Source organism: Haliaeetus leucocephalus, unplaced genomic scaffold (assembly GCF_000737465.1).
Source record: "Haliaeetus leucocephalus isolate CR32 unplaced genomic scaffold, Haliaeetus_leucocephalus-4.0 Scaffold184, whole genome shotgun sequence".
NCBI lineage: Eukaryota > Metazoa > Chordata > Aves > Accipitriformes > Accipitridae > Haliaeetus > Haliaeetus leucocephalus.
Window position 1 is genome coordinate 276079 of NW_010972620.1, and position 17049 is coordinate 293127.

Here is a 17049-nt window from a genome sequence, read left to right on the forward strand (position 1 = left end):
AATGAAAGCATCTTTTAAAAGACTTCCTGAAGGCAATACCCCACCTATGAAAAGCAACCCTAGAAACCCAGGTGCAGAGCAGCTGGCAATCCCTGCAGGTAACTCCAAATTACCCGGCCAAGCAGGATGATAGTGCTATCGCTGTCAGGCAATCCACGCACGTGATGATGGAGAGTAATTCTCAGAAGCCATACTTTTCTGGCAGTGCTTGTGGAAATCCTGACAAGATAGATAAGTTAATCTTGGCAGGGGATGGTGTTTAGTCACACATTACCTGAGGGCCTGGACTTCCTCTCTCACTCAACCAACCCTTCTTGCTTAGAGGTCCCTTAATTTCTGTAACACGTGTATCCAGATTGATCATTGGTGTAATTAGTCATAACCATGAAATAGAAAAAAAAAATTTTTTTTTGCCCGACTATTCTACATTACTGTGGTCGCATTAAAACCTAAAAGTTACAGTGAGTTATTACATTAAACAAACAAATACAATTACTTTAGATTAAAAGACTTAAGGGGACCAAAACACGTGTTACAGTATTACTTCCTTCACAAGCTAAAAGACGGACAACAGAAAGCCACATAAAAGTGTTAGAAGTATAAATCGTGCCTGCACAGGATGAATAAGCATATTTGCTGTAATAAGTGTCAACCATTATAAAAAGCCCATAACGTCACCACCGTGCAGCTTTTAGAGCCTCTGAAGGGCTCTCAAGTCACGTCCTGATGTCCTTGCTGCAGAATTCAAAAGTTTCCAAACTCCAGCTAGTAAACCTGAACCAGAAGTTTCTCAGTGCGACCGACACCCCCCCCTCCCCTCCCGCCAAGCCTCCTCACCCGCTGACGCTCCGGCGGAGCAGAAACCCAACCACAAGCCATGGCAGAAGCCACAAAACCATCCAGTCTCTTCCTTGGAGGTACGGAGAGTTAATCCTCTCCCAGAGCTGGAGGCAGCGCTGGGTGAGCAGGAGCGTAAAAACTCGGTAGAAGTGTTACTTTTCGAAAAGTTGTTCAAAGGAAAAAAAAAAAGGAAGGGGGAAAAAGTGCAATAATCTTTTGAGAGAGAAAAGCAGCGGTAAACAACAGCTAACTTTTAATTTCTGATACAGGCTGTAACTGCACATTGCTTTTATTACTCCCTTGGCTAACTTTCCCCTCGCAAGTGTCTACTTACCAAGGCCAGAAAATAATCACCAGCTTTGCTATTCTCAGTCATCCTCGGTTCCAACACAACAACCCGCAACAGGCCCTCAGTTTAACACGAATTCCCTCTACTTCCACCATCCCGGGTCGGCAACAGCAAGCTCTTGCCCCACGCCAAACCCGACACCCCCCGGCTGCGGCAGCTTGGGAGAGAGCTGGAGCTTTACAAAAAAAAAAAAAAAAAAAAAAAAGGCCGATGAGTTAGAAGCCTGGAGCTGCTTCTCGGAGGCTCCTCCCATGAGGCTCCCTGAGGAAAGGCCGCAGCCACCGAGCCTGCCGCGCCCCGCGTCCTCCCCCGCCGGGGTCGGATGCCTCCGGGGCGGCTGCCGCCGCCCCGGAGGCATCCGACCCCGGCGGGGGAGGACGCGGGGCGCACCCCGCTGCCGGAGCGCTGGAAGCTAAACCGAGGTGGAGAGACACACACAGACATAGAGGACCCCGCACGCTGCCCCAAAGCCGTGTCTCCCACGTGGGTTTTGTTCTTTTTGTTGGTTTTTTTTTTTTTCTTCGGGTTTTACGGTGGAATTTCTTCCAGGACTTTTTGAGTCATGACAAGCCGATGGCTGCTCCGAGTTTCCATCTGCTGCGGGGGGGGGGAATGTGGACGGATTAAATTACGACGTATGTAACCCTTAAAGCGTACACAAATATCTCCTCACATTTTAAAAACCGCTGAAGCAGAGCCTTGCTTAATTGGTGGTGGCTGGCAACTTTTTCAACTTTCAGGATGCAGAAATGATGTTTGGCCCAACATTAAAGGTAATTTTTTTAAGGTTTCAGGATGCAGGAAAAGTTTGTAACAACTTCCACTGAAACTTTAGTTGTTTATAGCTGTAAATTTAAAACAAACCTTTTTATTGCTACTCTAATTCTTGTGTTAAGTTCCAGCTCCTAAAGTCACACAGGTTTTCTTATAGGTTTCCTTGCCTATAAGAAAATGGAGCGGTTTTAATTACTTGTGTGCCCTTATTAATCTCTTAAGTTTCCTATGGGTTTATTACAATACAAAAGAATGGCTTCACAGGTAATTAAGTCTTTGCATTGAGATACACCAAACTGCATATACAAGTTGCCAGCACCCTAGGAATTAATTGAGTGTCTACCCAGGGAGATCATTATCATGTGTATAACATATCATACAATAATTATAGACTAAATGTCTATAATATCTATCCCACGGTAAGACAGCTGGTAGATTCATTGCTTATCAAATGCCCAATGGAGATATTTCAGATAAAATGCTGGGGCTACAGTGCCTTAATTTAGCTGAGTTAGTTTCCCAGCTGACGCCATGTGCATTCTTCCCAAACTCTGGACATTTAACTGTGGTGCCAGCTACGCCTGCTTGGCTGACAAAAGTAACATTTCCTCTTCTTTGGAACTCAGTCCAGCTCTTGGCAGGACTGTGCATCTCCTTTTAATGTTAGGGTACAGTAATGATACCACTTGGACCTCTCAAAGCATCAGTTCAGAGCTAAGCCTCAGGTGGAAAAGGTATTCATCAGTTTTTAATTTTTATTTTTTTTTTTGACTCTTGAACTATTTCTCCTTCTACCCCGTGTTTGATTTTAAGAGCAAAAGAAGGAAACAGATTTTTGACCAGGTAAATTTGGTGTTACAGGAGACCTTTCTTTCACATCTAGTTTGAAAGCAGATGACAGGCATTTCCCCTAGATGTGCTCATTGCTGCTTTTAGCAATTCAGATACCTGTACAGGAAATAGAAGAATATACCAAATGCCCCCCAGAGACCAAATCAGATATTTAATGGGTGAAAATGCTGACAAACATGTAGACTACCAACATCACCTGTGCTGCAAGGTATGGCTCATCGAGGGGTAAACACCACGTACGGTACGATATGCTTTGGAGATTTCACTTGGTTGCAGGACTGGGAGCCAGTAGCATCCGCTCTGACAGCAAGAATTAAGGTCAAGCTGAGAGTTTCTAGGGAGAGCAGCTCTCTCATATCCTGCCTCCCAAGCAGCAGGAAACCAGGCATGGAAACAGTTACCGTGATTTCTGATACAGGTACAGGCATTCAGCCACCCTCTCATTGGGGCGGGGGGAACTAAACTTTTGTCATCTGGAAACCATTTCACAAATAGGTTCCGGAGGGATAACAGGCCGGGGGGGGGCTGGGGGGGGGGGGAGACCCCACAGAGAATAAGATTCATTAAAATAAATTTTTATTTTCTTTGCAAGCAGCATTTCAGTCTGGCGCAAAGCTGTGGACACAGACTAGCTACGTTCCCGCTAACAAAACCAAAGTTAGCATTTTTGGAATGAAATGGTCATTTTGCTCAAATAACATGCCTCACCCTGTTTATTCATTAGCCTTCTGCTGTACCAACCCCCTTTCACCTACTGCTAAACAATCTCAACACACCTTTGTCACAAAACCATTTTCACCTTCCTGCCAGTGCCCTCTACTACTTAAACATAGGAAAACTGATACGCAGTAACTCCAGGAACACGGTGCTAAGGTGTGCTTGATTATCTCATTTTCCTGTGAGAATTAATTAACCTGCGTTAAGAGAAGGCTTGGGGGTGGAGAGAGGAAACGAGCTGAAAAGCAACAGGAAAACAAGAGATAAGCAACCTCCCAGCAAGGCTGGGGAGACAATTACAGGACAGGGGCTGACTTTCAGGCTGTAGCCTGCAGTGACACGCTGTCTGGCTGAGGCTGGGAGCCCGCAGATCAAAGAGCCGCGAAAGCAAGTGTTGCAAAAGATTTCTCCGGAGGGTCGGAGCCGGATTGGAGCGGTGAGAGCCCTGATGAGAGGGACTCAGCGGCTGGAGACGTCCTGAGGGATGGCCTCGCTGGAGCCCGGGCCCTGCCCTGGCTCCCAGGGAACAGTTAGCCTCAAGGAAGGGCCAGAAAGCATCAGGATGGCTTATACTGGGGGGGGGGGGGATTTTGTTTGTTGTTGTTGTTTTTTAATGTAGATCCCAAACGTTTTAAAAGAACACCAGTATTTTGCATTTGGGTGAAGGACTTTTATCTTTGCTAGATCCCCACTTTTTCCTTTTCTACATACGTATGTGTCCATGAAAATAACGTTTATCAAGCTGCATGTGAGAAGTTAGGTTGCAGTCTTAGGGGTGGACAAAACCCTAAAAGAAATAATCGTCTTTTTAGTTTGGCAATGCTAAGTAGTTCATGATACAGGTACAATGAGGTTCCTGTAGTGATACTATAGTCACCCGACATTACATAGGTACGTGGTTATGGAAGGCAAGGCATATACATATATACTTCACCCTAGCTTCTACATCCCACACCGCTCCTAACTGTGGGACCGACACATGAATAATCTCCTCAGGCGTGCAACATTTTTACCCCACACTTAGGAAGATGGGAAACTGAATTACAGAAAAATTAAAGGTACTTAAGTTCAGTACCTCCAGAAGTGCTGGATTCCAGGACATCCTTTTAGGTTGCGTTTTCAGAAATCTGGACTATGACTTGAAAAATGTCATCAGAGACCCCATCCTTCAGCCTGTGCTCCATGGTCGTGCTTTAAGACCGTGGGTGGACACCTGGTAAAAGCTTCTAATGGGACACTGTACTGCTAGTGGTGACCCATTCTGCCCAGCTCCTGTGAATTTGATCTGAGGGTTTTTCCCATAAATGATGTCACTTTTGCCAAACCAAAGCGCTTGGGGGGAGCGTGGGGAATGAGTCAGCCCTCAAAAAAACTATGAAAAACCCATGAAATTGACTTGGAAAGAGTATTACATTAAATAAATGTAAAAACAAACCCAAAACCAAAACAAAAAAACACCCCACAGAACCACACAGTTGTCCTTTTAAATTTGCATTATGTTTTTTGAAAATACAGGATGAACTCAGATCAGATTGTCAGGTTTTTCTCCGTAAGCATGGAAACAAGGCTCGCTCTTCTCTAACTCTTTAAACTGAGGTTATCACTAGTCTATCAGCAAATACAAATATTACAATATTTGTGATAAACTTGCAAAAAAGCTGGCTAAACAGCAATGCCTATGTTTTGAACAATAGGGCTGCGTCATGTGACTGATCTTTAAAAAAATGCACATGTGTGATTTTAAATTGTTCTTTGTGAAAACCTAGTGCCCATTTTTAAGGCCATTTGCAATAAAGAAAACCATATAAATATACTTCAGTTTGTTTAAAATTAAAGAGGCATTGCTCTTTTGCATTTCCTAATCAGAGGTTCCTAGACATACACTCTGCAAAACCACAGACCCAATTAGCTGCAGAGCAGCCTGGCTGAGATTATCCAAGCTGCTTCTGCAACAAACACCTGAACTTTATATTTCCACTACGTTCCACATACAAATTGCCCACAACCATCATTTGTGGTGGCTGAAATTCAGGTTGTGCAATTCCTAGCAAATTTTAGTGGCCAGGCTTTGGGAGGGCTGTCTCTTTAAATTCCCAGACTTTTACCTTAACCATCTGCTTTGAAAAAAAGGAAAGTTTAATGTTAACCCATAACATTTTGGAGGATCAAAGTGATGGGAACCTGCCATTTTGCGAATTTCCAAATAAGTAAGATCAATTTTTAGAAAACTCTAGGCTAGACTCAAAGCCTCACAAATTCCAGTGAAAATTTCTCTAGCAAACCAAGTTTATTTGGAGTTTCTACCAGAAGAACAAGATTTGAAGAATGCTGCATGCAACAGAAGTTTCATGTACCATCACAGCATTCAAAAAAAGAAAAAAAGAGAAGATGTGGAAAATCTTGGAGACTTTTAAATATTCAGCAAAACTAACTCTACATTTTGACTCATTTAATGACATTGTTAAGAAGGGGTGATGGGAGTTTTAAGTGTCCATTTATTTCCATGACAGCTAAAATTTTTTCCTTAGTTGTTAGAAACTGAGCAATGCATACATACATGCTTTTTGCTTTCATTCCAGGAAACAAATCCAATCCTCTCTGTCTCCTGCAGAGTTATTCTTAGCTGGCTTTGATATTTCTATCAGCTAGGAGAGCATAACAATGTTATCATACTAACAAATTCCAAAGATTTTACATAAGCTCTTGAGTGCCTTAAAAAAAAAAAAAAAGCTTTATTGATTACACTGTGTTTCATTAGCCAAAGGAGCTAGGAAAAACAGGCTGAAAAAGAATAAAAAAGCAGTCTGATGAGTTTCAGTTTCATGAAGCAAGTGCTCCATGGTTTTCAGAGCATCATTTACAAAGAGAAACCAAGCTTTACAGGTTTGAGGTTGGAAAACACCAGGTAGTTCAGGCCAACAAATCATTTAAATCCTACTTGTCTACATACAGCCTATTTTCCTAATATGATTTATCAGTTGAAACAACTAGACACCCCCCTTATTTAAGCAAAGCAAGGATAGCTGGGTGCAGAGTGCTCATAGGATGGTCTGAGTGAAAAAGGATCACAGGACTGTACAGCATTCTCCCTGGCTGATCTGTTAGCGGCTCGGGGCCAAATTCTTTGCTGATATCACTCCACTGGCACAGAGATTTTGGCCCAACATTTACTGGCTTTAAGGGTAGGCTGCAGCTGTAGCCGCCTCTCACATAGCTGTCTTGAAAGGAACGTACCAAGAGGTAAAGAAAGTAAATTAGTGAAATCAAATTGGAAACAACCTTGCAGAGTCTTAGGACACTTTTGGACAGCTGGTTATTTTACTGAGGACCATGGATGAATGGGGCAGGTACTGAACAGGGAGAGTAGGGAAGAGGAAGGATTAAGCCTGGGTGAACAAAGAAGAGTTCATCAGGAAATGCTTAGTCTGGGAGGAGATCCCAAGCACTTTTCAGCAAGGAGAACAAGATTAACATAACATACTAGGGCTGCTTCTTGACAACAGCACAGAATGGTGGCACTCAGCATTTCACAGGGACCTTAGAATCCAAAACAATTAAGGCTTTGATTGGAGCAATTAACATTTCTACACTTATTGCAATTTGAGATTAAGAGCTTCTTATAGGCCAAAGAGACTCTACTGTAAGAATTAACTCGTCAAGGTGACTGTAGATGAACAGGCCCAAACAGATCCATATAACAATTTTTGACTTTTCAGAGTACCTAAATGTTAAGGAATAGCAATATCTAAATAAGCCCCACCTGCTATTAGCAATGCACATGTGGGCTTCCATATACCTGGACCAATATTGATAAGACAGGCTCCAAGGCCATCAACATAAAAGATAGCTGGAGGAAAAACAGAAACCAAAGGATGAGGCAAGTACTACAGAGTTCTGGCTCTTCAGACATGTCTCCAGAGGAGTCTCTGTTGAGCAGCACTAGTGCAATGCAAGCATGCCAAGATGCAGAAAAACTGGAAGGACGCCACAACCAAGTCATGGGGAATATGCCTGTATCTGTAATTGCTGTTCTCAGAGCTGCCCTCTGTGGGGTTCAAAGCTGGGGCTAATCCTACTTTGCATATCCTATTAGAAACAGGGACAGTGGAACTAGCTCCATGGTATCCAATGTTGCAAGAAGCCAGAAGACACAGGGTTGGAATAGAGAAAATACGGGGATCTGTAGGATATGCAAAAACAATTTTGAGAAAATAGGCAGCTTACTTGGAAGAAGTAAGGTTGACAAATACATATGGGGAAAGCTAATCAGAAAAAAAAGTAATCTGAAAGTAATTTCTATCTTAATGAAAAAAGATCACAAAAATTGATGCTAAACTGCCTGTCCAGATACAGTGTCCATGCTGGATTTCTTTAGCAAATGCCTGTATTTGATTGAATAAGTGTCATTTATTGAGAAACATAGAAGTATGTGTGAAAAAAAGCAGCTCATGTATCATCCATCCATGTCATTCTGTGTTACAGAATGTTTTCAGTGCAGCAAGAAGTACGAGCGATTTGGCAGGACCAGAGATTATTTACTTCAATACTTTTGTGTAGCAGAAGCATACGTAAATAAAATAAAAAAAATAACCAGCATGGTATCTCTTACCTAGTTTTCCATTGGTATGTGCTTGAGTACAACAGGGCATACTATCAAATCAGCATTTTATAAATACTTTACACTGACTTAGACATTGCCTAAGACAGTGGCCAGTTCAGTCAATGGCATCCATTACAGTAGATGGCAAAACTCCCTTTCACTTCTTAGAAAGCAATGTGAGATACCCATTGGATAAGAGTAAAGTTATCTTAATGTTACTCTTCCATGAGTAGAAAAATACCAAAATTAAATATCGCAGACTTCACACAAACAAAATTCCCACAGAACTCCCCATCCAGTTAATTTACTTAAGGACTGCTAGCTGAGCTGCTTGCATCTCCAAAAGCACAACTGTACTAACAGTTGCACCTACTAAGGATAACAATGACAGTAAGATGGGAGGGAAATAAAGAATTCAGATGCAAAGGGAGAAGGGCAGGTGAGACAGCCAGCCTGATTAATTTTGTGCATTTCATTTATGTGTAAATCACCTTCAGCTGTTTTTCCCTTTGTTTTGTGATCCTGAGTTGCTACACACCTGACTTAATTTTGGAGTTAAAAAACCCAGGGAAATAAAGCAAGCTGCATAATCACTGTTTTGATAAGTTTCCTTTTAACTCCAAACTCTTGTTTTCAGATGCTAACGACACAAAGCCTTAGTGCTCAAAACCCACTTGACTGATCTGAAAAGCAGTTCTACATTCCATACCTCATTCAGCAAGACTGTTAAAATAATTAATACTGTATGTGTTATGCAGACAAAAAAGACCAAGTCAGTATTATTTACTAAGGAGTGAACATTCTTTTCAGACTTCCTGAACTTGCCAATTTTTGATGGCAAGAGCAAAGCATGAAGCAAATCCAAAAGTATGTCTGGACCTATGCATAGGACCTAAAGAATATTTTTCAAGTAGCTTTGCTGATGCTAACTGCTGCAATGTACTTCCCATGTAAGAATATTGTTTAGATTTATAAGTGATGTAAGTCAATGCAACAGAACTCTCCGTTCTCTAAAAATTGATGGCAGTGATAAGAGAGTGCCTGCAATATGGTGCTATAGCTGGGAAAGGGCCCTCCCAGTGGAGTTTCTTGGAGTGTCAAAACTGTTAGGAAACACTTGTCCCCAATGCAGCGCAGTGCCACAGCCTCCTTGCCCTTTACAGCTAGCTTTATGTGCCACTCACACAGTGAGGAGCAGGTCAAGGTACAGCCAGCAAGGAAGGTTCAGGCATGACAGAGAAAGAACAAGCACCTGCATGAGTACAGCTTTGAAAGCACTGCATCTTGTCTATTGATTTGCATAGACAGGATGGAATAAGGATTGCTTCTGCAGCATAAGCTCCGGAAGTCAACTCAATCTGCAGTAGCACCAGAAGCTCTGGGAACGCCAAGCCTGCACAGTGCCCTCCTGCATTCAAGGCCTGTGAAGGCACTGGCTGTATTGCTTGGCATTGCAGCGAGCACAGCCCATGCTGCTCTGTGCAGCAAACCGGTTCTGCTGAGGGGTGCAGAGGAGAACCTCACCTTACTGCAAAATGAGTGTCATTGCTTGCACATGCTTGTGGCTCCTTGTGCTCTTCCCTCAGTAGCACACCCAGCTCCAAGCCAAGCCTGTGAGCATCTCTGCAACCCTGGAACACCCAAAGGCCTGTAACAAGCTGAGTGTTTTGCCAAACCAACAAATCAATGAATGATGCAATCTGTTCTCTGTACCTTACAGATGCACATCTGGGAATGACTTCACAGCCTCCACTTCAAAAAGCTCCCTTGGCACTTTTTCCAAGAGACAATGGCAGTTTGCATGTACCAGCCAGCCGAAGTACAGGAAGTTATCAAAGAACTCCACGCCACCTCTAAACATCCCTAAAATTTTGCCATCATTTCCAGTTTTGTTCCGTGCTCTGCTCAAAACCTGCCATAGCCCATGATGCAAACAGGAGCATTTCAGTGGCATAAAGTATAAGGACTCCCTGAACATACATGAACCTCCTTTCTCCCTCCATAAAAGAATGCAAATGAATGCCTGTAGACACTACAAAGGGAGAAAAAAACCCTCCTGATCTTCCTTTCCAAATAAAACAGCAAAATGGAGTCGCTGGGTGCCCAAGTAAGTGGAAGGACGACATTTTGATGTGCAGATGTGGCCATCACAAACACAGGTTTTCAGTCACAGATTTGGTAGAGAGATGGAAATGTCAAAACCATCAAAAAAAGGGTTATTTTTTACTCCTTTTCAGTGCTGACAGACAGGTTTGCCAAAATCCAACCTTTCCCTATTTCTGCTAATAGCACAGCCGTACTTCCACAAGAAAATGGGGCTAATGCTTCAGCCACCACCTCCTTTCCAAAAATAATTGTCCTTTTTACTGAAGATTTGAAGGGAAGATTTTGATGCTATACTACTGCCTTCAGACATAAAGGCTTTTCTTACTAGTTGACCACTGTCCCACTCCTAAAGGAGGTGGGGGCAGGAGTCACTGCACACAGTTCTTGGATCTACTGTTCATCACAAGTCCACCCTCCTACCAGTGCCATAGCCATGAAGGAAAGAAATTCCTTTGCTTCCTCTACAGGAGGAAATCCTAACAAGGATTTAAGAGTCAGATCACACAACTTTGGCCCCTTATCCACAGTTCAGTGGGGTTTCAACATAAGAGATCTTGTAAGACATGAAGCTATACAGAAGCAGTGGGGGGGGGAGGGAACAATGCTGAAATAATTCAGAACATGCCATTTCCTTCTCCTAAATATAATATGCTTCTTACTACTATGTATTTTGAGAGCTGAGGAGGATTCTTTCTCCCTGGAGTTCTTCCCATCAGGCCCAAATGCCCACAGTCAGCTCTTAAAAATGTGCGCCTTTTTTTGCATGGATATACTAGTTCATCCTCTGTAAGGGTTATAGGGCAATAAACAACTGGAAAACACTCTGCAGCAACAAGTGTTGTGACCAGAGTACACGGGGTATGGGCTACAGCTTAAAATTCAACTATACAAAACCAGTTTTAAACTCAGAGGAAAAAACTGTGTTGGACCTGCTGAAGACAGACCAACCAGCTCAGCTAATGCTTTCTACTTCTCTTTTGTATTATACATGCATATTCCTCTAAGAAACGAGCCTGATCAAAAGCAGAGACTCCTCTCTACCTCTGAGACTCCCCAGTGTTTAAGTCTGCAATACCGCAATCGCGTATGGCTCTGCACGCAGTATCTCCTGCATGCGTATGCACACTTGGTATGTGTGTGACACCACTTACAGCTGCAGTCCAAAAGTAGCAGCTGCCTGTTGATAACAAACCCTCACGCTGGAAAAACAGGTGATAATGAATTCTTAAAGCATATGCAAGTATTAAGCAACTACTCCACGAATTGCCAGCAGCTGTTTCAAGAACCCTGCCCTGCTTGCCACAGGTATTTATTTAAAGTATGATACCCACCCTGATATAAAACACATGTGTAGACATATGCATGTACTGCCCCATAGTCCCTCAAGGCTTCTGAACCAGGCCATGCCAGCAATTTGTTTGGTAATTTCAAAGCTACCCACTATGAAGCTTCCCATCATATAAAGGGAAACAAAAAGAAAGGAAAGGAGTTAGAGAGAAATAACAGGGTCTAATTGTCTTGTCATTTTATAGACAGATCCTTAAAGAGAAAGTCATATAGCTGTTCAGACTTCCAATACTTCTAATATTCTCCTAATGTACATTTTACTCACACAATTAGATCATATTCAGTCTCTGTCCCAGACTCACATACAACAGGAGGAACTCCCCCACATTTTCACAACAGAAATACTTCAGCTATTTTCACTTACAATATGGTTTTATCATTTTAACCTTTAAGGAATATGGCACTGAAACATTTCCCCTCCTTATTCAGCTAGTATCATCTAATTTTTTGGTAATACATATAAAGATTCCATTTATGCAGACTATTCATTGATGTTGTCTGAAATAGGTCAGCTTTTCACTGTACCCTTCTGCTCTGCTGTTGTCTCTTAGCAGTTACAGCTATAGCTGCCTCCTCCGGTATGGGAAGGAGAGGGACAGCCTGCAAGAAAGTTGCTGAGGTTACAGAGGAAGCAGTGACATGACTAGATAAAGGGAAAGCACCTGTTCTAAGATCATAATTCTTTTGAATTAACTGCACATTAAACTGAGAATTCAGACAGCAAAGTAGAAACTCACAAACAAAAAGTCTTAACTTTATTAAAGCAGTTACTGCTAGGTTTGGAAAATAAAAAAGCCAACAACTCTTGGGCTCCACAAATCCCAGCTAAGAAGAATTCACATCTGAAACAACTCCGTGTCATTAAAAACACTGAATAACACAGTGATCAAAGGCACTGTCAATGCAATTATATTATGCAGGAGGATAAGTGGGAGGCCTAGACAACTAACAGTGTGAGTAATTGGGTTATACTGTAGGCTTGTTTTTAAATACTGCAATCCACCATGTGAATGCTGTAGGTCTCATTTAACTGGGTCACCAAAACTTAGGCAAAAGCCTGCTAACTTAAGGCTAGGAAGTGCTATCTGTTTGCCTAACTTTAGGCTATGAGATGTGAACACTGGGAAGCGTAAACAAATCCACACAGGTAAGGGCAGGAATCTGGACCAGCAGATGGAACAGGTAAGAATTGTGCTCCTCAGCTTTTAGGACCCCTCTGTCCTTACAAATGATTTCAAATTTCTTTCACATAGTCTACATTTAGAAGCAACATAAATTTAATAGAAATTTAAGAACAGAGTAAGTGCCGTGCCCTCCCAAACCGCCCAGACAATGGGTATCCGCCTTGAAAATTGTATCCCTATCAAGCCCCAGGGTCCTGACAACCATTTCACATAGTAATTTAAAGTAAATACCTTTCAGTAGGTAATCCTGCTACAGCCATGTCTTGAAGTTCATTGAGGTCAAGGTTCTTAGGCTCAGTTAATGGAAGCGGTGATAGCTTTCTTTTGGCATCCTGAAGTGAGCTTTCATGTTCTGAATTCATCTTGCTCCGCTGATTTTCAGCAACAGTGAGATCTGTACATGCAGATTGCTCACCCTGCTCCATCACAGGAACGGTTGGAGAGTGATTTTTGTACGGGTCTGTCTCCTGCTCTTCAGTGCTTGTGTTTATAGCTAAGTCACCCTCACCAGTGACTAACATCCTTGCAGTACCTGTTTCGGGGATGTCTCCAGCTTTTTCGTTACCTGCCTTTGCTGTGCCTAACACTATGTCATTGTTCTCTTTTACATCTCCCTCAGTCATATTGCTAGATTCTAGTTTAGAGTCAGTTTGCAAGCAATCATCCTGGCTTACTTCGTTTTTTAAGTAAGCTATTAAACCATGCATGGTCACTTTCTTTTCCTGCTGTGCATCTTGTGAATTTTCCAATGTTTCCAAGCATTCCCTGTTTACTGGATCATCCTGTATCATCTGCATGTCATTCTGAGACTTAATGTCATGCATAAAACTGCTGCGAATGTGTGTCTCCTGATTTTCCCCAGGTAACACAGTAAAATTGTCTGTCAACTTCTCATGATTGTAAGATCCTCCTGGGACAAGTGTTGAAGCTGCCATGTCAGAGATGCTCTTGGCAATGTCTGGATCACTGTACTCACTTTTCTCCTGTTCATTTGGCTTAGGATCCTGGCACTGTTCAGTAGGAAGACTTACATCCTCTTCAGATGAAACTGGTTCTGCATTACAGTCTGTAATTAAGTTATTTCCCTCTGCGGTAGCAGCATCTTCTAAGTCCCTCTTCTGTGCATTGCCTATAGAGATAACAGCTACAGTGGGCTGTTGCTTACTGTCAGAATATGCAGGGAAGTTCTCAGCTGCTGCCCCATCAAATGAAACCGGTCCTTGCTTCTTTATCTCTAAGCTCATTAGCGATTCAGGATCAACGCCACTAGCACACACGCCTTCCTTTCTTTCCATCTCACTCCTCTCTGGATGCTCAGTGGTTTTGTCTGGCTTGTGCAGATTTTCCAGAGCGCATTCAGCAGGTGTAGTGCCATCCAACCTAGGGACCACTTCTGAACAGCTACTGGGCTGCCTATTTTTCTCAGTGTCCTGGTGACTTGCTGGTGGCAGCTCTGCCACTGTGCTTTCTTGTTGCAGAGATTTGCCCTTGGCAGCTTTGCAGGAAGCCTCAGTAGCTAAAGACCACTCTTGCCCCTCTGCTTCTGAGGTGCCCTTGGGAGCTCCTTTGCTCGTCTTACTTGATTCTGAAAAGTTCTCAGCACTGCACCGTTCTGCTGTATCCTTGGCCCCTGGACTCTGCTTGAAGCCTGCATGGTTTTCAGACAAAAGTTGGGGTAATTCAGCATGCAGTGTGCTGTGGACAGTTTTTTTAAATATCTGGCTGATATGCTCCCTGAAGTCTGGGAGGCTGGAGCCAATGTCCAGAGAGCTGCAAGTCAGAGCCTCATGCTCCCTTCCAGAGTTCTCTGCAGACTGCTCAGAAATACTGATCTCTGCCCTGGTTATGTTATTATTCTCTTTTGAAAGCTCTTCTATTTTTTCTGAATTCCCAGGTTTCTCTAAGATCTTACCGTACTTGTCATTTACGCAGATATTGGTTGCAATTTCCTCATTACAGCCTTCTTGTTTACCAACAGATGAAAGGCTCAGCAGCTTCCCTTCTAGAGTAGGGAGAGCTAAAACAGACTCTGCTGAACTGTCACTTTGCTGTTCTTTGAAGTTTACCTCACTTTTTGTTTCTTTGGATTTAATTGCAGATACCTCTTCCTTTGGCTTCTCAGAATTGAATTGTGATAAGTTTCCAGTACTCTGCCCCACATTTAAAGTCTCTGGCGGGGCTAAACTTCTGTCTCCATCACCCTGAAAACTTTGGTCTGGAACATCGTTTTCATTCACACGCATACTCCCCACAAAGCTGTTTTCTGAATTTGCTGTTTTACCTGTCCTTACCCTGGGTGAAGGACCTAAGTGCACAGGCACCTGAGAACCTGCAGCAATCTGCAAATTAGAGTTACCTTCTAAGGCATTTTGGCATGCTACAAATTCCAGCTCATTATTTAGTAATTCCCCCTCAGTACCATTGTTCATATTGTTTCCAGGTTGCTGGCTAGGATGGCTGAGTGCAGAGGTCCGTGTCGAGAGGGCTGTAAAATTTACTTGACAATAACCAGGCTCCTCTGGTGTCTTTTGAATGCAGCTGGATTTATGTGACTTATCAGTGGGAATTACTTCCCCGTGTGCCTGTAATGGTGAAGGAGATCCTTGTGCCTCTGGACTTTTATCACTTTTCATGTTGCTTGTTTCTGCGACAGAAGCACTGTTCTCACAACTTATCTCCATGTTTCCATCTTTCCGGATGATTTCCAAATCAGCAGTCAGACCTTCAATCTTTTCCAAATTTTTTGCCATTAATGGCATTTTCCCTTGAGTTTCTGGAGGAGATATTTGAGGATCATTTTTCTCAGAATTATCAGAAGTATGTGCTATTTCTGTATCACTTGGCAAAGCCTGTGATATGTTAGTGGCACTTGCTGAATTCTGTGTCCCTGGAAGGGCGTTTATAGCAGCAGCATGGCTTTCACCAGTATTATCCTTTATCCTGCATACGCTGCCTGGCTGTTCATTCTTGTCAGATTCTTTAGAAAATGTATCGCTATGACATGCTGCTTCATGCTGACTAGCTGAGATCAAAGAATTATTATCCTGCTCGGGCTTGTTTGAGTTTTGCTTACTGCGGCAGTTTTCTTCTGCCTTGAGATCAGTTTCGTTTTGCTCGTTGCAATCTTGCAAATTAAGCATGGTCACATCAGAAGTATTTTGCCCATATTTACTGCTGCACATATCCTCTGACACCACAGCACCGTTTTTATCCTTGTCCTTTTCTTTTGCTGTGTCAGAGTCGCATTGGATTGGTGCTGTACCTAGCACAGAACGGTCTTTATTAAGGTTGTTTGAAATGTTTAGAGGTATTTCTGGTATGCTGCTGTGATTATTTAGGTCCAATGGCCGTTCAGGTTTTAGAGCCCCTTCTTTGTGTTCCTGATCATTTGCTCTTGTGACAGTTGTCAGACTGCTTTGCTGCTTCTGTTGTTCAAGTCCTGTATTTGAAATCCAGTCACTGTCACCAGCAACAGACACTGACTTCTCCATTTGCTCTGCTTGCGGAAGAGCAGTTGGAACATCTGCATTTTCCTGCAATTCTCTGACACTGCCCTCCAGGGTCTCTGAAGAGCTGCACGTGTCACTCTCAGAGGGACAGTTGTTTTCACTGACGGGGCTGTCACCCCCTTCCTCCACATTAACTTGCTGAGGAGTGAGTCCTGAAGTACCGACTACAGCTTGGGAGCCTTCTGAACAAGCCAACTGCATATTTCTGTGACTTTCTGCAGCCACTTGCTCCAGCTGAGCTTGCATCAGCACAGCTGATTTGCAGTCACTTTCTAGCGCCAAATCTTTGTCCTCCTTCACCGCAGTTTGGCGTTTCTCCTGTTGAATACACTCATTTTCTCTACCGTTCACGGCACTGCTTTGCGCAGCTGCAGCTGCAGCTGCAGGTCCTTGTTCTGGATCGCTGTGAGGAACTTCAGTGATGTGACCGTTCTGTTCTTTGGTTTCCAAAACCTGCGAGGCCTCCTCAGTTTGTACAGCCATGCGATCCATAGTCCCTGCCAACTCATTTAAGCGCTGGAGCTTGAGTTCCGATTTGGACATTTTTGCACTTTCTTCTGACTTGCTATAGCTCTCAGGCTTTTCTTGACTCTCGGTTTTGCATTCAGATTCCAACACAGTTTCTCTAGCAAAAGCCTTTTCCCAGGACTCATCCTGCTTACTCTGCTTAATATTATTGTTCTCAGAATGGAGGAGCGGTGAACTGTGTGCACTGGCTAAACAAACCTTTTCAGTCCCATTACAGCCTGGCTGGCCCAAAGTTTTGTCTTT